General features: G+C 43.6%; 1 protein-coding gene across 6 annotated transcripts in view; it reads right to left on the bottom strand.

The window, feature by feature from the left end:
• Positions 1-26,075, bottom strand: part of LOC138739520 (F-box-like/WD repeat-containing protein TBL1X) — a 469,684-nt gene extending 443,609 nt beyond the window's left edge. For 2 of the 6 annotated variants that reach the window (XM_069891765.1, XM_069891763.1), the window contains exon 1: positions 25,266-25,763. The gene's annotated coding sequence lies outside the window, so the exon portion shown is untranslated. Of the gene's footprint in view, positions 1-23,152; positions 23,174-25,265; positions 25,766-25,827; positions 25,847-26,056 lie in introns of those variants that run through there. The other 4 variants (XM_069891762.1, XM_069891761.1, XM_069891766.1 and 1 more) reach the window with 4 other exon arrangements.
• Between the last annotated feature and the right edge of the window lie 443 nt (positions 26,076-26,518).

Consider the following 26,518-nt stretch of genomic DNA (forward strand, 5'->3'; position numbering starts at 1 on the left):
TAAGTGTTATCAATTTCTATTTTCAGATTTCAGGCCCCTGAGTTTTTTTTTTCCTCAATTTTAGTCATCCAGAAAAGGGCTGTTTATATGAATGTTCGCACTCTGATGTTGTCGCAAAACAACAAATCTCATGATTTGTTCGTGACAATAAATTCTGAATCTTTACTAACAATCCAAAGACCCAGGACTAAAATCTGACAATGGCACCTGCAGAATTTAATTTCTAATTATTTAATTTCTAATTTTTTGGACCGCAAAATTAAATGTAACTTTAAGAATGATGACTATACTTGACTGATGTTAAAAGCCATTAATGATTTTTATTTTCCCAAATTACTGGGAGAAATGGATCACCTCTGTGCTAAATAAAATGGGGTTTTTTTTTAAAAAGTTGTTTTAAATTTCTTTTTTTATTGAAGCTCATTACTTAATTTGATGGCAGCAGAGAAAAGTTGTGGAGTCAAATAATGCAAAAATGCATAATTCATTGGAATTCTGTTGATTAATGTTCTTACAGGAGAAGATCCTTACCTGGTCTGACTTATGCATGACTCTAGACTCCATGGCCAAGCAAGCAATTTAATTTATGAGCACTTAGGGATAGAGAATAAACACTGACCTTCCCAGTACAGCCTACATCATGAAAAATAAATAGACAGAAGGAATTATGCAAATACCCTGCATGTCATAATTTGTATCACATAATCTACAGAAATAGAACCATTGGAAATCAGGGAAGGTAGGGTTAACACATTTTAATCTCGTCAGAAAATGAAAGGAAGATTGCAACTTTAAGCAATGCAGTCAAAAATGTTATGAACATTTTGCACCGTACCATTGATCCAAATTGCATATTCTGCTCAAACTTAAGTGTAGAAATTTACATTAATCAACAGAATTCCAATGAATTATGCATTTTTGCATTATTTGACTCCACAACTTTTCTCTGCTGCCATCAAATGAAGTAATGAGCTTCAATAAAAAAAGAAATTTAAAATAACTTTTTTTAAAAAATACCATTTTATTTAGCACAGAGGTGATCTATTTCTCCCAGTAATTTGGGAAAATAAAAATCACAACTGCATTGTTTAGCAAATTCATCTCTCCTTTTTAAACAAGGACAGTTTCCTTAAATCACCCATCACTTTAATTTAATATTTTCTTTCACCTGGCAAGAGAAATAATGTTACACGGAATATCTTTTTTTAAACGAATTTTAATTAACAATAAAAACTTCACAGTTGTGAAGCAATCTTTATTTTTAAAATTTTAGGTATACAACATAGTAACAGGTCTTTCTGGCCCACAAGCCTGTGCGCCCCCCCCCCCCCCACCCTAATTACACCAAATCCCGTACATTTTTTGGAAGGTGGAAGAAAACCTGAGCACCTGGTGGAAACCCACACAGACACAGGAAGAATGTACAAACTTCTTGTGCACAGCACTGGATATGAACCTGGGTCAATGGGCTGTAATAGTACGGCACTAACCACTGTGCTAACCGTGCCGCACTTTCCCCAACATATTTACAAGCAATGACTATCAACCAGTAGGACTGACAACTATTGTGATGAGGTGCTTCATGTGGTTGGTTATGGAGCAAATCAAATTAATTACCATCTCAGGAAGGACCTGGACCCACTTCAACTCACCTATTATCACAGCAGGTCAAGGCCAGATGCCATCTTCCTGGCCCCTCCACTCAGTGTTTGATCATCTAGACCACAAGAATACCTACGTCAGGCTGTTGTTCATTGTCTACAAACAACATTCAACAACATCATACCAGCAAAACTCATGACCAAGCTGGGACTCTGATCATACGTCTGCATCTGGATCCTTGACTTCCTCATCTGCAGACCCTAATCAATGTGGATTGGCAACACCACCTCCTCCATGGTGATATCAACACAGGAGCACTCCAAAACTTCACCCCCTTGTACAACACCCATGAGTCATTAACCTGGACAACATGTTCGATACATACATGGGCCAAAAGGACTGTACTGTTCCATGACCTAAATATGAAGATTTTGCAAGAAGATGGAGCAGAGATAGAATAAGCATGATCTTGATGAATGGTGGAGCAGGCTCATCAAAATGGCCTATTGCTGCTCCTATTTCTTATGTTCCTATCTCTCTTCCTGGCACCTATTCTTTTCCACTAAAGTAAATAAAGTTGAGTTGGATGATAAATAGCACAGGTTTGTAGGCAGATCTCTCAGAGTAACTACTGGAAAGGTCTAGGCCAGGGATGGCCAAACTTGTTTAACATAAGAGCCACAAACAATAAACTTTGGAAGTCTTAGAGCCGCAATCACGTGATTGCAACCATGCTGACTAAAACTACCATTGTGAGTAGCGGCTGGTACGATTCCTGTCTCAGCCACCTTACTGTACATGCTGCTGTACAGGACGACCCTGGAGTTTCCACCTCAAATGTTGGTTATGAGTGATACCCTTTCAAAAAGGCACCCCCCCCCAAAAAAAAATCTGGCACTTACTGCTGACCAGTGGATGCTGTTAAAAGCAAATCACAATATTTTAATAAAAATTATTTAAAGGTTCCAATTTTATTTGAATATTGTAAAATAAACCACTGTGACAGGCTATTTAAAGCCAGTACAGAGCCGACAACACAGAGATCGGGCGGATGGATCCCGCCGAGGAGCACTGAGACTTCACAAATAACTAAAGGGGCATGCACAAGATTACGTTGGAGCTAGAAAGAAGATGCAGCGGAGTTGCAACTTCAATATCAAGGTAAGAATTTTAGACTCTTTGCATAGGATGACCCAAATTTAAGATGAAATTTTGCTACTGTTGCGAGCAGCACATTATATGTCAAAGACCCACATGTGGCTCGCGCGCTGCTGTTTGGCCACTCCTGCTCTAGGTATTTGTTGCTCCACCACTGGAATGTCACAGTGCAGTGGTGAAATGCCAGCAACTTCCTGACAGGAAGTTCAAGATATTTGCAGCATTTGTAGACAACACACCAAAATGCTGGAGGAACTCAGCCGGTCTTTTCAGCACCTATAGGAGACAGAGATATATTGCCAACAATTCAGGCCTCAGCCCTTCAAGGAAAATTTAGAAAAGGCAGAAGAGGATACATCAGAAAGTCTCAGAATTCAAACAATGGGGAGGAATCCTGACCAACAAAAGGTGTTAATTGGATATGATAAGGGACTAGGTAGAATTTATCATGTCTGAGCAAAAGGAGACAGGGAATGGAGAAAAGATGGGGAAAGAAGGGGGTAGGAGGTGGGTTTTTTTTTAATGCAAGCCAGAGAAGTCGATATTAATGTCATCTGGTTGGAGAGAACCCAATCGGAAGATGAGGTGTTGTTGCTCCAATTTACAGTGGTCTTAGTCTGGCAGTACACAAGACCATTGACAGACATGAGGGGGAGGGGTGGGTTTGTTATAATTGATAGACATGTTGGCAAGGGAATGGGATGGAGAATTAAAATGGGTGGCCACTGGGAGATCCAACCTATTGCAGTGGACAGAGCCAAGGTGCTTATCAAAGTGATCTCCAAGTCTCTACCCAGTCTTTCCAATATGACCACAGCTGGTGCAGCGGATGCAATAGTTGATCCCTGCAGATTCAAAAGTGAATTATTGCTTCACATGGAAGGATTGGTGCTGAGGGAGAAGGTGTTGACGCAAGTGGAACATCTCTGGTGGTCAGAGGTAGGTCCAAATGGGATGATTGATGAGGAGCGAGGAGTGGACAAGGGAGTCACGGAGGGAGCAGTTCCGACGCGAAGACGGGAATATTTGTCTAATGGTGGGACATTTGTGCTGGAGTCCCAAACGTCCAGTCAGTTAGAAACCAGCAAATGCCAGCATTCCTCAGATAAATCCAGGTTATATCTCTAACTATAGTAAAATGAACCATAGGTCGGACTCACTTAAAAATAGAATACAACATATTCCTATAAATGTTGACATAAGCACATTAGACAAGATTTTGTAATTTTGTAATTTTCCCCAACTGCATAGGTTTACAAAATCTTAATTAGAATTCAATAAATGAAATTTCCTTTAGATCTGTTTTAAAAAATGGCACATCTTCATTTGAGATTTGCACCCTTTAAAAGGGCATGTTCATAAATTATTGCCCTCTTAGGTATATAGTACTAACAGAAAATTAGAATACCATTTTCATCAAAATTTTAATTGTGCATAAAAAGATATTGAAAGGTGATCAGGGAGTAACTGCAGTTCCAATGTACTTAAAAAAAAAGGAAGCATTCAATGCAAATTCTTAATCACAAGAGGTAAAAACAATGTAAACTAATCAGCATTTAAGTGTATTCTTTTCCTTATATGTTGACTTTCTCCTCTTCCAAGTAATTAGTTTTTGGTGGGATGTGACAAATGGCCACCACTTGTCCCCTAGTTCTTTGTCAAGCCACCATGATTAATATCAACCTTGGAGGGACATGCCCATGTAATGACCATGTTTTCACTCTTATACAAAAGTTATAAGATGATCAGAAGCACTAATGCCAGCTTGTAGCGTCTGCTAACAGCAGCGCTACCGAAATGAGAGACGCCCACACAGCATGAGGTGAACCAGTAACTTTATTTTGAATTCCTCACACAGCTTGAGGAGACTGCCCACTTTCTGTGAGGGGCACGCTAGCCTTAGGAAGTAACATCAGCGCGTTGCGGCGTCACTCCCCATCCAGCGGCACACAACACGGAAGTGGTGCTGTCCCCCAGGCAATGCGTGTTATCAACCATGGGCTTCTCCTCGGAAGGGAAGGGGGCCTGAGCTATCTTGTGTCAGATGACTAGGGTGGCAATTCAGCATGTCTAGCCATGTGGTCGCTCAGCCCAATGTAAGATGATCTCTTTTATACCCAAAAAGCCATCCAGTCTAGAAGCTAGTTAACTCAATCCCAAACTATTAAGTTAGTCATTTTAAATAAAGATGAAGAAAATAACTATGTAGAATCATATAGCCATAGAACACTACAGCACAGAAAACAGGCCATTTGGCCTTTCTAGTCTGTGCCGAAACATCATTCTGCTAGCCCCACTGACCTGCACCCATTTCATAAACCTCTAGACCTCTCCCATCCATGTATCTACCCAATTTATTCTTAAAACTTAAGAGTGACCCTGCATTTGCCACATCAGATGGCAGCTCATTCTACACTTCCACCACTCTGAGTGAAGAAGTTCCCCTTAAACCTTTCCATTTACCCTAAAGCCATGTCCTCTTGTATTTATTTCTCCTAATCTAAGTGGAAAGAGCCTACTCGCATTTACTTTGTCTAGACCCCTCATAATTTTGCAAACCTCTATCAAATCTCCCCTCATTCTTCTACGCTCCAAGGAATAAAGTCCTAACCCGTTTAATCTTTCTCTGTAACTTGACTCCTGAAGGCCTGGCAAAATCCTAGTAAATCTTCCCTGCACACTCTCAATCTTATTGATATCCTTCCTGTAGTTCAGCAACCAGAACTACACAATATTCCAAACTTGGCCTCACCGATGTCTTATTCAACTTCACCATACCATCCCAACTCCTGTACGTAAATACTTTGATTTATGAATGCCAAGATGCCAAAAGCTCTCTTTACAAATCTGTCTACCTATGATGCCACTTGCTCGGAATTATATATCTGTATTCCCAGTTCCCTTTGATCATCCGCACCCCTCAGTGCCCTGTCATTTACTGTGTGCTTGGTTTATCCTTCCAAAATGCAACACCTCACATTTGTCTGCATTAAATTCTATCTGCCATTTTGTGACCTATTTTTCCCAGTTGGTCCAGATCCCTCTGCAAACTATGAAAGCCTTCCTCAATGTCTACAACACCCCCAAATTTAATGTCATCAGCAAACATGCTGATCCAATTTACCACATTATCTAGAGACAACAAACAACAATGAACCCAGCACCACTCCCTGAGGCACAGCACGAATCAGAGGCCTCCAATCTGAGAAGCAATCATCCACTACCGCTTGGTGTTTTTCATTCACCCAACATTGAATCCATTTTATAACCTCTCCATGGATACCTAGCGTGTGAACCTTCTGAACTATCCTCCCGTGTAGGACCATGTCAACTCCAGGATTCATTACACACGACCTACTACACACAAAGCCATGCTGACTGTCCTTAATCAGCCCTTGGCTGATCAAATACTTGTACATCCAATCTCTCAGAGAACCCTCCAATAATTTACCCACTACTGACATCAAACTCACCAGCTTGTAATTTCCTGGTTTACTTTTGGAGCCTTTTTTTTTTAAAATGGAAAAACATGAGCTACCCTCCAATCCTCCAGCTCCTCACCCGTAGTGGCTAAGGACATTTTGAATATATCTGCCAGGGACCCTGCAATTTCTACACTAGTCTCCCTCAAGGTCTGAGGGAATATCACGTCAGGCCTGGGGATTTATCTACCTTTATTTGCTGCAAGGCAGCAAGCATCTCCTCCTCTTTAACCTCTATATGTTCCATGCCACTACTGCCTGTTGCCCTTCCTTTCTTATACACCATGTCAGTTTCCTGAGTAAATATAGATACTAAAAAGGCTTAAGATCTCCCCCATCTCATGAGGGTCCACACATAGACAACCACTCTAATCTTCGAGGGGATTTTGTCCCTTACTTATCCTTTTACTCTCAACATACTTGTAGAAACCCTTTGGGTTTACCTTCATATTATCTGCCAAAAAAACCTCAAGTATTTTCTTACATTTTCTATACTCTTCTAGTGCCTCATTTGCTTCTTGTTGCCTTTTCCTACTATAAACCTTAACCAGATTCCCAATATCACTTGAAACCAAGGTTCCCTAGGCCTCTTATCTTTGCCTTTAATCCTGACAGGAATTTGCAAACTCTGCTCTCTCAAAATTTTGTGTTTGAAGGCCTTCCACTTACTGAACACATCCTTGCCAGAAAACAACTTATCCCAATCCACTCTTCCTGGATCCTTTCTCATTTCCACAAATTTGGCCTTTCTCCAATTTAGAATCTCAACTCGAAGACCAGACCCATCCTTATCCATGATTAACTTGAAACTAATGACATTATGGTCACTGGATCCAAAATGTTCACCTACACATACTAATGTCACCTGACCTGTATCGTTCCCTAATAGGAGATCAAGTATTGCACCCTCTCTCGCTGGTACCTCTATATACTGATTTAGAAAACTTTCCTGAACACATTTCACAAACTTCAAGCCAACCAGTCCTTTTACAGTATGGGAGTCCCAGTCAATATGCAGAATGTTAATATCTGCTACTATCACAACTTTCTGTTTCTAACACCAGTCTGCTATCTCTCTACAGATTTGCTCTTCCAAATTCTCTCTGACTATTGGGCAATCTATAATACAACCCTATCAGTGTGGTCACACCTTTCCCATTCCTCAGCTGCATCCATATGGCCTCTGTGCACTAGCTCTCTGGTCTGCCCATTTTAAGCACAGCGGTGATATTTTCCCTGACTAGCAATGCATCTCTTCCCCCCCTTTCATCCCTCCCCTCTATCGCCTTTGAAACACAGAACCCCAGAACATTGAGCTGCCAGTCCTGCCCCTCCTGCAACCATCTGACTAATAGCAATAATGTCATAATCCGGCATGCCAATCCACGCCCCAAGACCATTGGCTTTCCGACAATACTTCTTGCATTGAAATAAATACACCCGAGAACATTTCTATCTGTCCATACATGAAGTCTTCACATGATCTTTATCCTCCACCTCACTATACACTAACACTCTGGTTCCCACACCCCTGCCAATCTAGTTCAAACTCTCTGGAACAGCACTTGCAAACCTACTTGCAAGGATATTAGTCCCCTTCTAGTTCAGGTGCAAATCGTCCAGTCAAAACAAGTCCTACATTTCCCTGGAACAGAGTCCAAATGTCCAGAAACATGAAGCTCTCACTCCTGCGCTCTCATTAGCCACACATTTAGCTGCATTAACTTCCTATGTCTAACCCACTAGCATCTGGCACAGGAAGCACTCCTGAGATTGCAACCCTGCAGATCCTTCCCTTCAACTCCCCAAACTCTCTTTGCAGGACCTCCTCTCCTTCCCACCCATGTCATTGGTCCCTACGTGAACCACAATATGTGGCTGCTCACCCTCTCCCACCTGAGAATACAGAGAACTTGGTCTGAGATATTGTGGACCCTAATGCCAGGGAGGCAACAGGCCATCTGGAATTCACGATCTCTCCCATAGAACCTCTCATCTGTCCCCCTATCGAATCCCTTATCACTACTGCTCTCTTCTTCTCCCTCCTTTCTTTCTGAGTTGAGAGTCCAGTCTCAGTGCCAGAGATATGAGTACTACAACTTGTCCATGGTAGATCACCCCCATTAACAGATTCCAAAACACTGTGCTTATTGTTGATGGAAACAGCCACAGTGGTGGTCTGCACTCTATCTATTCTCCTTACCTCTCCTGACAGTCACCCAGTTACCTGCCTTCTGACTTTTGGGGGTGACTGTCTCCCTGAAACTTTTCGCAATCACTACCTCGGACTCCTGAATGATCCAACAAGAATAACACACACTAAAACTCTCAATCACGAAACACAACATAATCGTCACATTAGTTGTAGTTTTAGTAGTGTTAAGTCTGTGTACAGACTTATAACAACCAAGGATTATAATACACTACCTGCCATTCCTCGTTTAACATGGGAATGGCTCCAATGGTATCAAACAACCCTGATCCTTGTTTGGTGCACACCTTAACAACGCTGTCCACAATTTGCGACGTGGAGCAGGGTTCATGTCAGGACCGAAGACCAAAAGTGAAAGAGCTACTGCCCGCGGTGGACTTTATAGTATAGTAAACCAGAGGATCCAGTCCAGGTAATCACTAGGTAATTAAAAGGGGCCAATGGTTAGGTGTGCACTAATGGGTGGGCAGAGTATATCCTTGATTGGGAGGTGATGCGACTTCCTACTAGATTCCAGGCAAAGGTCATGTGACCCTCCACATTCCCATCAGGTTCCAAATGGAGGTCACATGACCCTCCACAAACCATACTACAACCATACAAATATGGAGGTTTAGAGTTTAAAAATTATGGCCAAAACTATTCACAAAATTTCAGATAAACAGATACATAAATGGGCAAGATTCCTTCTGGGCATAAATCATGCTAAATGGAGTTTGCACTGAATTTTCCATACACCCCACAAGGTTTGTTTTTGGACAGTGCCAATGTTTCCAACACTAATTAACTAACTGCCAATGAAAAAAACCATGATCTTCATTTCCTCACCATCAAGGATTGATCAATGAATAATAAAAAATTGAAAACAAAGTTGTGAACCGAAAAACAAATTAGAAATAGAAACATTTTCAAAAATGGTGGGGTTTTTTTAAGATTATTGATTTAAAAGTTCATACGGGATTTTCCTTGCATCTTGAAAACAAATCTTTACTTTGTTGCAGAGACTTACCAGCAGTCAGAAAGATAGATTCCTACACCAAGACAAAATGTAGTCAAGGCCAAGGTGACCACTCTACAAAGCACCGGAGCTGTCTTCATACATCAGCTCCAGACCAACCTGCTAGTCCCCAGCCTCTTATGTTGCCAGGATGATCCCAAACTGAAATGTGAACAGCACTTCACATTCAGCTAGGGTAGTTTATGACATAACAACATGAACGCTCTCCATTTTCAAGTAAAATGCTCCTCCTCAGTACTATTTCTTTTTCCCCCCCCGCTCCCGCTTATTTCCAACCAACAAGCCCAAGCCCTGTTAGCCAGTTGCTTTCCCCTTACCACATTTTCCCCCTGTCCACCACCTTTCAGCAGCTGTCTCTACCCTCTCCTCTAGGCTCAATCTACTAACATTTTTCTCCCCCCTCATCCTCCCCCACTACCATTTGCCTGATTGCACCTATAACTCTCCTGTCGCCGTCTTCCAGCTTCATCCCTCCTGCTCCTGACCTGGCTCAGTACTTCACTCCTTGGTAAATCTATCATCTATTGAGCCCTCCCACTCTCCTCTTTAATACTCCCCTCCCTCTCCTTTCTCAGTCCTGACACAATTTCAACCTGAAATGTTGACTGTCCGTTTTCTTTCATGAATGCTGCCTGACCCACTGAGTTCCTCCCGCAGTTTGTTTTTTGCGACATGACAGAAGAATTTTTTCTCACCTACTCCAACTACCAGTCCCTGGTGTCCCATTATCCCAGAACTTGGCTGAATTAGGGAAAGAGCCTGCACACGTGTACATAAGCAGATCTTAGCAAAAGCAGAGGTCTCCATGTTAAGGTACGTGTGGTCTAAACCAGTAGTTCTCAACCTTTTTCTTTCCACTCACATACTAAAAGTATTCCCTATGTCATCAATGTTCTGTGATTAGTAAGGGATTGCTTATGATGGTTTGTGGGTGTAAATAAAAAGTTTGAAAATCACTGTTTTAATTGTTATGTGCACGGTTTCATAAATCCTAAGGAAATGGGCCAATATTTCTAAAGCAAAATATTTCAGTAACATTTGGATCTAGAGCTTCCCTTCCCACTCACATACCGAGCACCGATGGCATAAGGATTACTTAAAGTGGTATGTGAGTGGAAAGAAAAAAGTTGAGGACCACTGATCTAAACATTTCAGGTGCACTCTACCTGTCAATAGGAAAAAGGAGGCAAGCAGTATTAGTCCTGATTAAAAGATCCTTGACTTCAAATGTTAACTGTTTATATGAAGTTGCCTAATGGCCTCAGTATTTACAGCCTCTGTTTTTAATTCCCACAGGTTTTTTTTACATTAAAGGAACATCAATGCAATATTGCACATATTCAATAAACAGACATCAAAATTAAGATACAAAGAATTATTAAAGGAGCCATACCTAATCATCCACTGCAAGAGACTTCTTCCAGCAGAAAATGGACCGGATGGTGGACCAGAACGAGCTAACTGCTACTTTCCCGTATCTGGACAATGTCATTATCTGCGGCCATGACACGGAGGATCATGATGCCAACCTTGAGAGATTTTTTCAGACTGCAATTCGGCTGAACTTGACCTACAATTTCGACAAGTGTGTCTTCCGGACCACTCGGCTCGCAATTCTAGGTTGTGTGGTGGAGAACGGGATGGTCTTGCCGGACCCTGACCGCATGCTTCCCCTCATGGACTTGCTCCCCCCCCCCCACAAAAGCACTCAGATGCTGCCTGGGCTTTTTCTTACTATGCCATGGCCACTCATCAAGACCACCTCCTTCCCCCTGTCAACTGAAGCCAGAGCGGCATTCGACCGCATCAAAACGGACATCGCTGCTGCAACACTGCACCCCATCAACGAGTCCATTCCGTTCCAAGTCGAGAGCGATGCGTCCGACTTTGCACTGGCAGCCACTTTGAACCAGGCCGGCCGGTCGGTAGCCTTCTTCTCTAGAACCCTCCAGGGTCCTGAAGTAGGCCCAGGCCATAGTCGAAGCAGTACGTCATTGGAGACACTACCTCACTGTCAGGCATTTTACACTGCTGACTGACCAACGCACAGTATCCTTCATGTTTAGCAATACCCAGCGAGGTAAGATCAAGAATGACAAAATCGCCAAGTGGAGAATCGAGCTCTCCACCTTTAATTATGACATATTGTATCAGCCTGGTAAACTCAACGACCCACCAGATGCACTCTCCAGGGGGACTTGTGCCAACATACAACTGGACAGGCTGCAGAGACTCCACGAGGACCTCTGTCATCCAGGGGTCACTAGGTTCGCACACTTTGTCAAAGCTCACAACCTGCCCTACAAGGTCGAGGAGATTCACTCCTTGACCCCGAGCCTGCCCGGTGTGCGCCGAGTGCAAGCCCCACTTCTTCCGTCCGGAGAACACCCACGTCATCAAAGCCACCCGCCCCTTTGAGCGTCTCAGCGTAGACTTCAAGGGGCCCCTACCGTCAACCAACCGTAACACCTACATCCTTACGGCCATTGACGAGTACTCCCGCTTCCCGTTCACTGTGCCCTGCTCAGACATGACTGCCTCCTCAGTCATAGAGGCCCTGCACAGTATCTTCGCCATCTTCGGGTACCACAGTGACGGGGGGGGGTCCTCGTTTATGAGCGCAGAGCTGTGGCAGTACCTTCTGGAGCATGGTAATTGCTTCAAGCAAGACCACCAGCTATAACCCATGCGGTAATGGGCAAAAACCCATGCGGTAATGGGCAAGTCGAAAGAGAGAATGCCACCGTCTGAAAAGCAGTTACGCTTGCCCTCCGGTCCAAAGGTCTCCCCACCTCTCGCTGGCAGGATGTGCTCACTAGTGCCCTACACTCCATCTGCTCCCTCCTATGCACCGCGACCAATGCCACCCCCCATGAAAGGATGTTCTCTTTCCCGAGGAAATCCAAATCAGGAATGACCATACCAGCGTGGCTCATGATTCCCGGTCTGGTCCTCTTACAATGCCACGTCCAGTACTCAAAGAACGACCCCTTGGAACAGATTTCAAAGTCATAAGCCCCTTTCACACTTGTGTCCCACTAAATCAGCTATTCACTGTCCCGGGATAGGAATGAGGGCTTGGCCTTTCACACGAGACCACACTTAACCAGGACACTGAACATTTTCACACTTGCAAGGGTCTATCCCGATGTTTGGTCTGTTTTACCATTAATCAGAAGTGCCTGCATGACGCGGCATGCTAAAGAGAGAAGTGATTGCCCGTTTCACACTTGCCTGATCTCAATGCTGGCATCTGCAGATGCCAAGGATTGTACTTGGGATCGAGGCTGTCAATCCCCAGTGTGAGATGACATCATCTGGCACCAGTGTTGAGCAGATTTTGCTTTCACACTTGCCACTTTAAAGGTCAATTGGCATTTGATTCCTGAGATCCCTGGCAAGTGTGAAAAGGGCTATAAATTAATTTGCTACCCTTTATTCTAACTGTGCCTCCCAAAAATCTACATGGGAGGAGGGGTGGGGGTGGGGGGGGGAAGGTGGAGAACTGTGAGCATTCACTTTATCTCTGTCCCTTGTGATTTTATACACCTGCACAAAGTCACACCTTAGCCTTCTAAACTCCAGGGAATGAAGACCCAGCCATCCCTGTAACTCAAGCCCTCTAGCCCCAACAACTTAATTGATATTCTTCCCATAGCTCCAACCTCAACCTCACAGTTCACTCCAAGTACAGTTTCCCCGATGCCTTAGAGCAGCCATTCCAAACCTTTTTTCAGCTATGGCCTCTCTCAGACTCTGCTCAAAGTTTATGGACCCACTTCCCTGTGAAGCAGTAAAGTTTGGATTTCTTCCAATCTTTTCTCTTACCAACTACATAAAAAACATATTTATGTTACACAAGGTGAAAGGAAAACACCTTAATTGTGCTGTGGCCCCAAGTGGGTGGTGGTGGTGGGGGGGGGGGGGGGGCATATGCATAGGGCACCTGTGAAGAATGGCTGCCTTAGACAGCTATATTATGAGATCCCAACTTTTGTCCTCAATAATTGTCTGGACTATCGCAAGTTTCCTTATGATAGTATCCCATACTTCTACACCAATTTAACAGTTACAATAACCAAGGTTAACACATCGATTAAAATAATTGAAGAAGAAATTGATGTCTGCACCATGACATGAAGTTAAGTTGGGCTAAGATGGACATAAATATTATTGAGGAAACTGGCAATTTTCCATTCCTAATAATGTTTATGAATTGCCATCATTTTGGGGCAATCCTATATTCTATACATTTTAACAATTATGATTACACTTGTACCAATTTGCTTCCAATTTAACGCATTTTGAAGTAAAAATGTAAGTTACAAAATATATCCCAGTGATAACAAATCACTTTGTTCTAAATTATTCACATTAGCAAGACCAAGGAGCTTATTGGAGACTTAAGGGAAAGTATACTATTACAGCTTGGTTTTGAAGCTTGAGTGTCCAGAAACATAAAGGGTGCAGAAAGTAGCATTAAAGCACCGACCTGCTGTCCATTGCAGACATCCATGCGAGTCTCTGCCTCAAGAAGGCAGCCACATTATAAAGGCTCACCACCTTCCCATTGCCTCTATCCAGCAGAAGGCACAGAAGTCAGAAATTCAGCACCTCTAGATTCAAGTGCAGTTCCCCCCCCCCCCCACCACCCAAAACAGCTAACAAACTCTTGAACCTCCCCATTCTATCCAAACCACAATGAGTTGTGAACTCGGCCAGCGTCACCAAGGACATTTGTCTTCACTCTATTGAGGACATCTACAAGAGGCAATATCTCAAGGAAGCAGCCTCGATCATCATGGACCTTCACCACCCAAGCCTCTTGTAGATGCCATCACCAAGAAGGAGATACAGGTGCCTGAAGACGAACACCATTGCAAAAGCAGCTTCTTCTCCTCCGCCATGAGATGTGTGAATGGACCATGAAACTATAGGGACTACCTTACTTTTTCAACTTTTGCACTACAGGTATGCACCGCTTAACATCCACGATGCGTTCTGTGAAATTGGGCATTTTGGACATTGTGTGAACACCACATTACTGTATATATTTAGCAAAGCTACGTGGGATACTGAACTTGCACTAAATTAAACTTTAATTTTTTCCACTTTTTAAACTTTTATGTAAACACTTTCTTAGCCTATATCACACACAATTTAACAGAGGGTCAGGATCATCCAGATCACTGTTCTCAGAGATCCACTGTAAGAATTTCAAGTCGAATAACTTCCATTAATGAAGTGATACTCTGCAATGCCTGAAGGACCTGGCTAAGGCTCTTCCTGGGGAGGTGCTGGGTTCTTCAGGAAGATGTCCAGTGTTGTTTGCTTTTTATTTTCTTCATAAATTTCTTTAGGTGCAGCAAACACTGCATGAGAATTCCTCTCAATTCAGTGTTTGGTTTCATCTCTTCAGCAAGCTGTTATAGTCTGCAAAGAATTTGGCTAAACCCTTAAAAGTGAACCTCTTTTGCACCTGTTCTTCTCCTTTTGCATTTTCCTTTTCCCTTGCCTCTCCTTCAGCTATACACTCTTGCTCTAGCTCCAGCAACTCAGGAACCACCTCTAGGAGTTCTTCAATGTCCTCATCATTTATGTCTAGGTTCAGGTTGTTGTTTACTATGATGACAACTAGCTCTATTAATCCTTGCAACCTCAACATCGTTTTCAAATCCTTTAAAGTCATGCACATACCGCTTCGGTATTTTTTTTTCCATATGCCATTCATGCACTCTGGTCACATCATCCCAGGCCCAAGCAAGGTTCTTTATGTCGTGGAAAATGTTGTACTCCTTCCAGAATCGCATCAGTCTCTGGCCAGTGTCATTAGTTGCACAAAAGCCTGAGCAAAGGTCCTTCTCAGGTAGTAGGCCTTAAATCCTACAATAACCCCTTGGTCCATTGGCTGGATTAAAGAGGTGGTGTTTAGTGGGAAGAACACCATTTTGATGTTGGGGTGGAAAACAATTACCAAAACCTTGAAAGGTATGCCTTCTTCCAAGCAGTATTTGTCCACTTTACTGGCAAAGAAATCCAGAAGAGCATCCTGAAACAGCATTTGTGACTTTTTATTTCTTTGGCTTGGCTTCGCGGACAAAGATTTATGGAGGGGGTAAAAAGTCCACGTCAGCTGCAGGCTCGTTTGTGGCTGACAAGTCCGATGCGGGACAGGCAGACACGGTTGCAGCGGTTGCAGGGGAAAATTGGTTGGTTGGGGTTGGGTGTTGGGTTTTTCCTCCTTTGCCTTTTGTCAGTGAGGTGGGCTCTGCGGTCTTCTTCAAAGGAGGTTGCTGCCCGCCAAACTGTGAGGCGCCAAGATGCACGGTTTGAGGCGTTATCAGCCCACTGGCGGTGGTCAATGTGGCAGGCACCAAGAGATTTCTTTAGGCAGTCCTTGTACCTTTTCTTTGGTGCACCTCTGTCACGGTGGCCAGTGGAGAGCTCACCATATAACACGATCTTGGGAAGGCGATGGTCCTCCATTCTGGAGACGTGACCCATCCAGCGCAGCTGGATCTTCAGCAGCGTGGACTCGATGCTGTCGACCTCTGCCATCTCGAGTACTTCGACGTTAGGGATGAAAGCGCTCCAATGGATGTTGAGGATGGAGCGGAGACAACGCTGGTGGAAGCGTTCTAGGAGCCGTAGGTGATGCCGGTAGAGGACCCATGATTCGGAGCTGAACAGGAGTGTGGGTATGACAACGGCTCTGTATACGTTTATCTTTGTGAGGTTTTTCAGTTGGTTGTTTTTCCAGACTCTTTTGTGTAGTCTTCCAAAGGCGCTATTTGCCTTGGCGAGTCTGTTGTCTATCTCATTGTCGATCCTTGCATCTGATGAAATGGTGCAGCCGAGATAGGTAAACTGGTTGACCGTTTATTTTATTTTTATTGACTTTTTATTACTCCTATCATAAACTGGTAAGTTGTTTTTTTTTATAAAAATGTTCTTGAAAGCCCTGGGGCTTTCACTGTGCTGAATTTTAAAAAATGGCTTTAACTTGTAGCCAGTAACATTGCCTCTTTACAACATTGTCACTCTGTCTTTAAAAGCCTCAAAGCCTGGCAGTGACTTGGCCTCCTTATGGATGAAGGTCCTTTCAAGTGTTCGGTTCCAGAATAAGGTTTTGTCCATATTAAAAAATTTGGTGGAGCAAATAACCTCCCTCTACAATTAGTTTATCCAAGGTTAAAACAAATTTTTCTGCTGCTTTCACATCAGCCCTCACATACTCTCCACTCACTTTCACATTACACAGCGAAAAGCGTTGTTTGAAGCACCTGAACCACCCAAAGCTCACACTAAACTTGATATCTTAGCCTGGTCCTGCTTTTTCTTTAAGCATCTGGAACATGCTTCGTGCCTTAGCAGTGATCGTCACCATGCTGAGAGGGACTCACTTTTGTGTTTGGTCCTCAATCCACAACATTAGCAATTTCTCCATGTCTGAAATAGGTCTCCTCACATTTTTGTTAGCCTTCTAGCTTTCATTGGAGCTGATCCTTTAACAGCTTGGAGAATATGTTTTCTTCGTGATTGTTGAGTGTGCCGTGGCAAGCAATAGCATCCACTGTTTTCCACCTTTGTGTTTAATGACCTTTTGTTTCACTTCCAAATCGATACTTCTTTTCCTCTTGCTGCTATCACTAGCACTGGTTTTGCTGCAATGGAGCCATGATAGATAGAAAGTACAGAACCTACATACAGAAGCCTTTGTATACAAAAGACATGAGATACACATGTTGCATGCAGGAAGTTGTTGCGCACGTCCAATTATGTCTGCTACGTCCATTCTCCAATTGGGATTTCTGAACTCTATTATAACCTTATGGGACCACGGGCGTATATGCAGTCAGACATTGCCCAAACGGACATGAAGCAGTGCATACCTGTAATTTATTTATTTTTAAAACGTAATTTATAATAATTATTGTAATGTTCATGACAATAAATTCTGAAAACATCTCAGCATTTACCCTGTCAAAACCCCTGAAGAATTTCTGTTTGAACAAGATCACATCTTACCTTTCTATGCTGAGGTATACAGATCCAAACTATTTAGCCTCTTTTGAAGGGACATACCTCTCATCACTGGAATTAGCCTGCTGAATCTCCTTAAAAGTACCTCATCTACTCCTGATTAAAACACTCTGGTCCTGCACCCTTAGGATGTGATCAAATATCTGATTATCTTCCTCTCAGCAGGAAGATACTGACACTCCTCTGGTCACACAAGTATGCCAAAAACCTGAAGTTTCACAAATTGGAAATGTTGGCTCAGGTCCTCATCAGCCAAAATTGCAAAACTTGCACTCACAAGTTAATTAGCTACAGATTAGCACAGATCTTAGTTAATTTTAGATTTTAGTTAGAATTAGTAAACCAGTACAGATCTGTGCTACAGATTCAAAACTTGCAATGGCAACGACAGAACACAACACAGAATGCTGGACTAGAGCTTCAGCCTGTAGATCTTTTAGGGAAGGGGAATAAAAACAAACAATATTCAAGTGATGACCTTACCAACAATCTCCACAACTGCAATTCTTAAACCCCAACTCCTTCAGAATACAGGTCAACATGCAATCGACCTTCATATTTTTGCACCTGTCTACCAACTTTTTGTAACTGTTTTACCGTTAATTCTAAAACCCCTATATTGACAACAAGCTTGCATTTGTAAAATTCCTTTAATATGGTTTAACAGCTCACAGGAGCAAGATTTGTAAAATGCAACTTATATTTAAAACTCAATTTCACATCACCATGTACATGTGGGTTGAACTGGGTAATTTAGCAGGTCCATACCCGGTAATTGCCGGGCAAGCTAAACTCAACAGGGCTCTGACTCTTGGTGGGGGCAACTGTCAGAGCCCGGCTGAGTTAACTCGTTAATCACTCTGTGGTGATGTGAATGGTCTAACCCAATTAACGGCTACAATTAGTGCCTGTGTGCTTTTGACAATCTGTCAGAGCACGGCTGGCAGTAATGTCAGAGCGTGGCCGGCCATGCTGTAAAATATAACTGTGCTGTCAGCAAGGCTGTCAGAGTGTAGCTGTGCTTTGAATCATGACAAGATTACTTTAATACCTAATACAATATAATGCTCTATTGTTTAGGGAATAATGACAAGCTGACTGAGAGTTTGAACACTGAAGCCCATTGCAGTAGATTTTCCCATGATCTTTTAAACATCGAGCGCAGTATGTCTTTTTAAACTGTGCATGTTTTTTTTCCCCCATGATATTTTATAAACATGAGCACGCATGTGCTTTATTCCTGCTATGATTTCACTGCCCTGCGAGTACAGAATACATCACTCATGACGTCATTGCTGGAGGCGAGACCCCCCTCCTTAAAATCCTGGGCTCCCGATGAACCAGGTAAATCATGGTGCAGTGGGAAAGGCTCCCAGGTGCAGCATGCCCGGTATGTTTACCCGTTTCTAAGGCAGTGTGAAAGGGGCTAATGAAATAGACTCACGTACCAAAAATGACAATCACAGATTAGCCATACTCACATCTTTTGATCAAAATGTCAATGACCTGAAACAGTAACTGTTTCTCCTTGCATAAATGCTACCTATCATTCCCACTGGTGCATAACATTCCTCTGCATTATTTCAGATTTTACCTGCAGAGTGTGTGTGCGCGAAAGAGCATACGAGTGTGCTCTCGCACGTGTACACAAGTGCATGCATGTATTTATAACCATATAACCATTTACGGAGCGGAAACAGGCCATGTCAGCCTTTCGAGTCTGCACCAGTTCACTAGAACAACTCCACTAGCTCAAACCTCCCGCTCTCAGCCAATAACCCTCCGACCCCCTCACCTCCATGTACACATCCAACCTTTTCTTAAATGACAGAAGGGACCCTGATGCAACTATCTCATTCGGAAGTTCATTCCATTCTGCCACCACTCGCTGAGTGAAAAAGCCACCTCTAATATTTCTCCTAAAGTGTTGCCCCCTTACCCTCAACTCATGGCCTCTTGTTCCAACCTCCTCTGCCCTCAGGGGAGGAGAGTCTGTTTATGTCTTGTCTATCTATTTCCTTTCTTAATTTTAAATACCTCTATCAAGTCCCCTCTCAGTTGTCTAAGTTCCAATGAATAAAGTCCCAGTCTCCTTAATCTATCCCTGTAATCCAGACGCTGTAAGACAGGCAACATCCTTGTAAACCTTCTCTGCACCCTCTCCACCTTATTTATATCCTTTCTATAATTTGGAGACCAGAACTGAGCACAGTACTCCAAACCTGGCCTCACCAATGCCTTAAACAGCTGCAGCATCACCTCCCAGCTCCTATAATCTATACTATGATTTATGAAGGCCAGCGTACCATATACCTTCTTAATCACCCTGTCTACATGGGAATCCACCTTCAGTAAACTCTGTACCATAATCCCCAGGTCCCTTTGCTCCTCTGCATGCCTCAATGCCATCCCCTTAACTGTTTATGTCCTATTCTGGTTATTTTTCCCGAAATACAACACCTCGCACTTGTCTACATTGAATTCCATCTGCCATCTTTCAGCCCACTCTTCTAAACAAACCAAATCCTTCTGTAATCCAAGAAAATCTACCTCACTATTCACCACTCCCCCTAATTTCGTATCATCCGCATATTTGCTTACCCAGTTAACCATACCCTCCTCTAAATCATCAATATAAATGATAAACAACAAGGGACCCAGCACCGATCCCTGAGGCATCCCACTTGTCACAGGCTTCCAACCTGACAGACAGTTGTCCACCATGGCTCTCTGCGGTCTATCTCCCAGCCACCTGTGAACCCATGTCACAATCTCTCTACTAATTCCTAGTGACTGAACCTTCCTTATTAACCTTCCATGCAGAACCTTATCGAAAGCCTTACTAAAATCCAATAGATCACATGCACCGCTCTACTTTCATCCATCTTTTTTGTCATTTCCTCAAAAAACTCAACAAGGTTCGTTAAACATGACTTTCCTTTTGCAAACCCATGCTGGGTGCCCCTAATCAATCCCTGCCCATCCAGATATGCGTGTATACTATCTCAAAGAATACCCTCCACAGCCTTCCCCACCATTGAAGTCAAAATTACTGGCTGATAATTACTTGGCCTACACCCAATGCCTTTTTTAAACAACAGAGCTACATTTGCAACCCTCCAATCCCGTGGTACCACCCCCTCCTCCAGTGATCTTTGAAAATTCACTGTCAGTGCCCCCGCTATTTGTTCCCTGACCTCCCTTAAAGTCCTGGGAAAATTCCCATCAGGATTTTTTGATTGACTCTAGAAGCTCCAAGACTCTCGCTTTACTAATCCCTATCCTTTCCATAACTAAACCCTTTGCCTCTCTTATCTCGTATAGCCCAATGTCCCTTTCCTTCGTGAATACGGACGAGAAAATACGTTCAATATTTTTCCCGTCTCATACGATTCCTGACATAGTTCACCAGTCCCATCATCCAGTCGACCTATTCTATCCTTAACCCTCCTTTTACTGTTCACATATCTGTAAAAATCCTTAGGATTCACCTTCGCTCATACCTTCATTTTGCCTTTCTAATTTCTAATGGGCGTGGCTGTGTGAGTCCTTGTAAATGATGTTATATTGGGTGAAGGTGCAGGAGTGAAGTGGATGTTTTCAATGGTAATTTCAGATCTTAAGAGCCTGAACACTCCAAGACAATGGACTAGGGTGGGCTTCGGGGCGGTTGGGGGGGGGGGTGGGAGAAAGAGAAGGCCAGAGAAAGATGGGAGTCAAAAGGATGATCATGAAATCAGAAATGAAGGAAGCAGTGCTCAGTGGGCAAGAGGAAATAATAGCAGAAAAATCAAACACATGAAATTTAAATACCGGGGCTTCATACCAGAAACCAATATGCTAGTGCCATTTAACATAATGATGGAACAATCTAGTCCAAAGGAAATAAAGGCTTGGAATGAATGTGTCAGCAACAAATGGCAGTAGAAGCAATATGCAAATCTCTGTAAATGAAATAGTCCAAATATGTTAACTGTGTGAAGATCAATTCATCAAATAGAATACCAAGGTTATTGCAGAAACTAAAAGCTTGCAGAGCAGTAGGTGACATTGGTGTGAAAGATTTGCTGGTTACTAGAAACAGAATTGGCATATTTTTGGGTGTCAAAATGTGAAGGCTAGTGACACAGGGAGTAGTAATGGGTCTTCCATTCATACAAATTACTTAATGACATCAAAGGCATAGATGCCAAATTTGCTGACAAAGTGCCAACAAAGGAATACAGACAGGTTTAATAAACAAAGATCTGGCAAAAGGGAATATAATGAGGAAAACTGAAAACTGCTCATTTTGGCAGAAAAAAAAATAAGGAAGCACATTATCTAAATAGTGAAAGATACAGAATAAGGAAGCACATTATCTAAATAGTGAAAGATACAGAAGATCTGCTGTCCCCGTACATGATTTATAAAAGGATATTAGAATTAGCAATGCTAACAAAATTTTATTGTCTACTGAATGGAAAGGAGAATTTAATGCAGAAGTAGGGTAGTTACATAACCATATAACCATTTACGGAGCGGAAACAGGCCATGTCGGCCTTTCGAGTCCGCACCGGTTCACTAGAACAACTCCACTAGCTCAAACATCCCGCTCTCAGCCAATAACCCTCCGACTCCCTCCCCTCCATGTACACATCCAACCTTATCTTAAATGACAGAAGGGACCCTGACACAACTACGTTTAAGTTAGAAAGAGCACAGGTAAAACCGTATCTGGAGTACCTTCCATTGTATAATGTGCTGACTTATTTAAGGAAGGATGTTAATGATATGGAAGCCGTCGGGAGTCTAGAATCATATCTGGAATAGGCAGATTGTCTCATAAGGAAAGGCTGGACAAACAAAGCTTGAATTTATTTAAAAAATGACAGAGGACCTCATTAACACATACAAAATCCTCTAAAAACAGTTTAGGGATCCATGTGGAGAGGATCTTTCCTTATAAAAGAAAACCTAGAAGTAGCATCACTGCTTAAATCAAGTAGACTGTCCATTTAAAGCAGGAATAAGCTCACGAAGGTACTGTCTTTGGAACTCACGTTATTAAATGTTCAGTCGGCTTAAGTGAATTGTTCACAATTCATAACTAAAAGGTACTTTTGTTGATATGAAAGTTTTTCTGGAGGTTTGCTTCCAATACACAACCATTAATTTGAGCTTTTGTTGTAATTGTAATAAAACAGCTGGACTAAATAGCCAAGTCAAAAATCTCCATTTTATATAATTGACAAGTACTTTAAAAACCTCCAATAAACATTTAGAAACAGTCCTTTTAATTATTCTTTTTGGTTGGTGAGGGCAAGTTGGCTGAAAGGTCTTCTTCCACGCAGCATGACTAAATGAATGTTTTTGTAACCATGGACTACCAATAGTCATTGTTAACATCTCAAAAAATTTTACTCTGTGATATACAAAATAGCAGTTTGTGCATTTTACTCTTCAGTTTTTTCCTTTAATCTTTGCTAAAAGTGGTTCAATGGACAATAGTAACCTTTGCTCTAGTGACCATTTCTAGTTCCCTGCCTGAAAAATTCTTTCCTTTAAAATTATGAACAAGATCTCTCTGGTCACCTGCGATGGTGGAAGAATTAAAAAGCCATAAATATAAATGATAAAAATCTTAAAAAACATTACCTTTTTTTGATAGTTGGCCAGTGTACAACCAAAGTTATGGAAGGAGAACCTCTGCAAAACTTCAGCTTGACCTTGAATAGCTTCCTTTCTCAATCCCATGGAATTAAAAAAAAACTGAGACAGAGTTTCTAATTTGCTTTTTAAAAAGGCCCAAACCACTTTGAAAACAAAACTTGTCACCCAGACAGACACATGACTAGCATATTAGGGAATAGGAGTTTAGTCGAATAGAACATTTTTGAAGAGGAAATCAACAGTTACAGATACAAGAGTTCTGGGAGGTAAATCTAGTTTATGATTTTGGCAGATTCAAGTACAGTCATCAAAAGTGATGCAATGAAATTTGGAACTGCTCATAGCGTCAGGAATGCACAAATCCTGGAGAGTTATAGAACAGAAAGAGATTACACAGAGGACAGGGCATGCCTCGGAAGGGTTTAAAAACTGACAAGAATTTTTAAATCAAAGCAATGCTTATCTGAAAACCATAACAGATCAGTAAACACCAAGGGTGATGGGGGGGGGGGGGGGTTGCAGTCTCCACAGATACTTTCCAGTTAAGATCACTGGACAGTAATCTGAAAAAGGGAAATGCAATGATTGCCTGACATTAAAATCTAAAAGACACGGAGGATAATTGTCATGTTCCAACTGCTTAAGGTCAATTATTTCACCACATGAGTATTTGAACCTGCAATTTCCTGTGCAACATACTACAAAATGATAATGATGTTTTTATACCCTTCCTGTCACAGTATTTGTCCTAAACTCTGCTGATATTCAATACTTCTATCGCACATTTAAATAGAACCAAACAACAAGATGCAGTTGGTTGCATGAAAATAAGACAAAATTCTTAAATATTATGAAAAATACATAGTGCTGCAATTTCAAACTTCTATTACTTCCTAATTTGGATGAAGTAATTATGGTGCAACGACTGTAGAAACAAGTTTCACTGTTTATTGTATCTGAGAGCATATTTTTAAAATAACACTTTCCTTCATTTATAAACACCTATATATTCTCAATGCTGCAGTACAACTTAACCACAAACAAATCAAATGTGTATGCATTTTTTTTTTGTTGTATTGCATAAATCTACTGGAAATGGACAAGTTTACAAAGTAAATGCCAAACATTTAACATGGTGGCCACACGTCCACTGATCATCGATCTGGTGAACAGGCTTCAGTACACATGGTCTTCCAGCTTTTTTAAAAATCTAACCCAACGTGGTTGCCCTCCCCAACACATCGCTAAGACAATCCACACCATCTGCGTGGTGAAGAGACTAAATCTCCACTTCCTCGGTTTAATCAGAGAGGTTCTGAGCAATGGGGTGGGGGGGATACAATCAACGATTGTTTCAAACCATGACCTGACTTTCACTGAACCCACGGTTATCCCATCGGTTGGATACAATGTATTTCCGGCAAAATCGATACATTACCTGTTTTAAACGCTGCAAAAGCATTTCCTGCCGTCCACAATGGAAGGGACAACCACATGCACATTTCATTCATTTCAGACAAACTTGCATGGTGGACACCAAATAAAACAGCTTTCAACCCCAAAGACTGGTATTTTCCTCATCAGCGAGGATTCCTGAATGACAGTAATTAAACCTTCCCCTCCCCCCACGGTCACAAAAAGTACCATTTCACAGGATTCCCCATCTCCACCTTCTGACAGACCCCAACCCCCTCACCCCCACGGTCACATGTACCACTTCACAGCATTCCCCATCTCCACCTCCTGACAGACCCCCCCCCCCTCACCCCCACGGTCACATGTACCACTTCACAGCATTCCCCATCTCCACCTCCTGACAGACCCCCCCCCCTCACCCCCACGGTCACATGTACCACTTCACAGCATTCCCCATCTCCACCTCCTGACAGACCCCCCCCCCCTCACCCCCACGGTCACAAGTACCACTTCACAGCATTCCCCATCTCCACCTCCTGACAGACCCCCCCCCACCCCCTCACCCTGAGAGCCCCCCCCCCCCTCACTGTGCGGTCGAAAGGGGTCTTTGATCGTGCCAGAACAAGGGAACGTGTGGAAAAGTTGCTGAGATCAATACTAGACCCGGACGTAAACATCTTACCTTGGGAATGAAACCCCGCAGCGTGTTTGCAACTCCTGCTCTGGGAGTGGGAGTGGAGTGGGAGTGGAGTGGGAGTCCAGGGGGCGAAGAGAACCGTCCTTCATTCACGTATTGCTCATTACCGGGCTGTGCCTGGGCACCCGGTGAGGAAGGGCCGGCGAAAGGCCTGCGAGTGGAAGGAGATCAAGTGGAGTTCGCATGTAGGAGTCGATCCTGCAACTTAAAGGACACCGAAAATGACGCGGGCGGCGAGTGGAGGCGACAGAAGAAAGGTAATAAAAGTTATGGCGTCGGAAGAAGCCGCCGCCGCCGCTTTCCCCCACATTAATTTGCCAGGCAGGGCTCGCGGAGGCTTGAAGCCGAGAGAAGGGGGAGGGGAGGGGAGGGGGGGTGTGGGGGACGACAACCCCGGCTCGAGCACAGACAGACAGTGAGAGCGCGCCGCTCGGCGCCAGGCACTGCCCGAACACCAGCTCCCCTCCCCCACCCACTCCCCCCAGCGGGGGCCGGGGGGGGGGGGGAGCGGGCGGGGGGACGCGACCCTCCCCTCCCATCGCACAACCTTTTCATCATTCACGATCGTGCAACCTTCTTTCTACTTTTATATATAAATATGCATGGGGGGGGGGGCAGAAAACTGCATTGAACCGTTCATGGGTGGGGGTGGGGGAGGGGGGGACGACGCCCAGAAAGCTGCATTGAACCGTTCATGTCTGCAGCGGAAACACCCCGGACCTTCTCTGAACAACAAACCCAAATGATTTGTCTCACTTTCCCCAGACCCACCCCACCTCTGCGTCAATTGATTCTTCAAATGTTATCCCATAAAGATGCGATTGTTTTTAAAATTACACATGCCCACACTGCTTGCCATCGAGGGGAAAGGGGAGGGGGAGGGGAAAGGGGAGGGGGAGGGGGAGGGGAAAGGGGAGGGGAAAGGGGAGGGGGAGGGGAAAGGGAGGGGGGGGGAGGAGGGGGGAGGGGGGAGGGGGAGGGGGGAGGGGGGGAGGGGGAGGAGGGGGGAGGGGGGGAGGGGGAGGAGGGGGGAGGGGGGGGAGGGGGGAGAGGGGGGAGGGGGAGGGGGAGGAGGGGGGAGGGGGGGGAGGGGGAGGGGGGGAGGGGGAGGGGGGGAGGGGGAGGGGGAGGGGGGGAGGGGGAGGGGGAGGGGGGGAGGGGGAGGGGGAGGGGGGAGGGGGAGGGGGGGAGGAGGGTGGGGGTGGGGGAAGGGGAGGGTGGGGGAAGTGGAGGGGGGA

Source organism: Narcine bancroftii, chromosome 7 (assembly GCF_036971445.1).
Source record: "Narcine bancroftii isolate sNarBan1 chromosome 7, sNarBan1.hap1, whole genome shotgun sequence".
In the NCBI taxonomy this organism is placed as follows: domain Eukaryota; kingdom Metazoa; phylum Chordata; class Chondrichthyes; order Torpediniformes; family Narcinidae; genus Narcine; species Narcine bancroftii.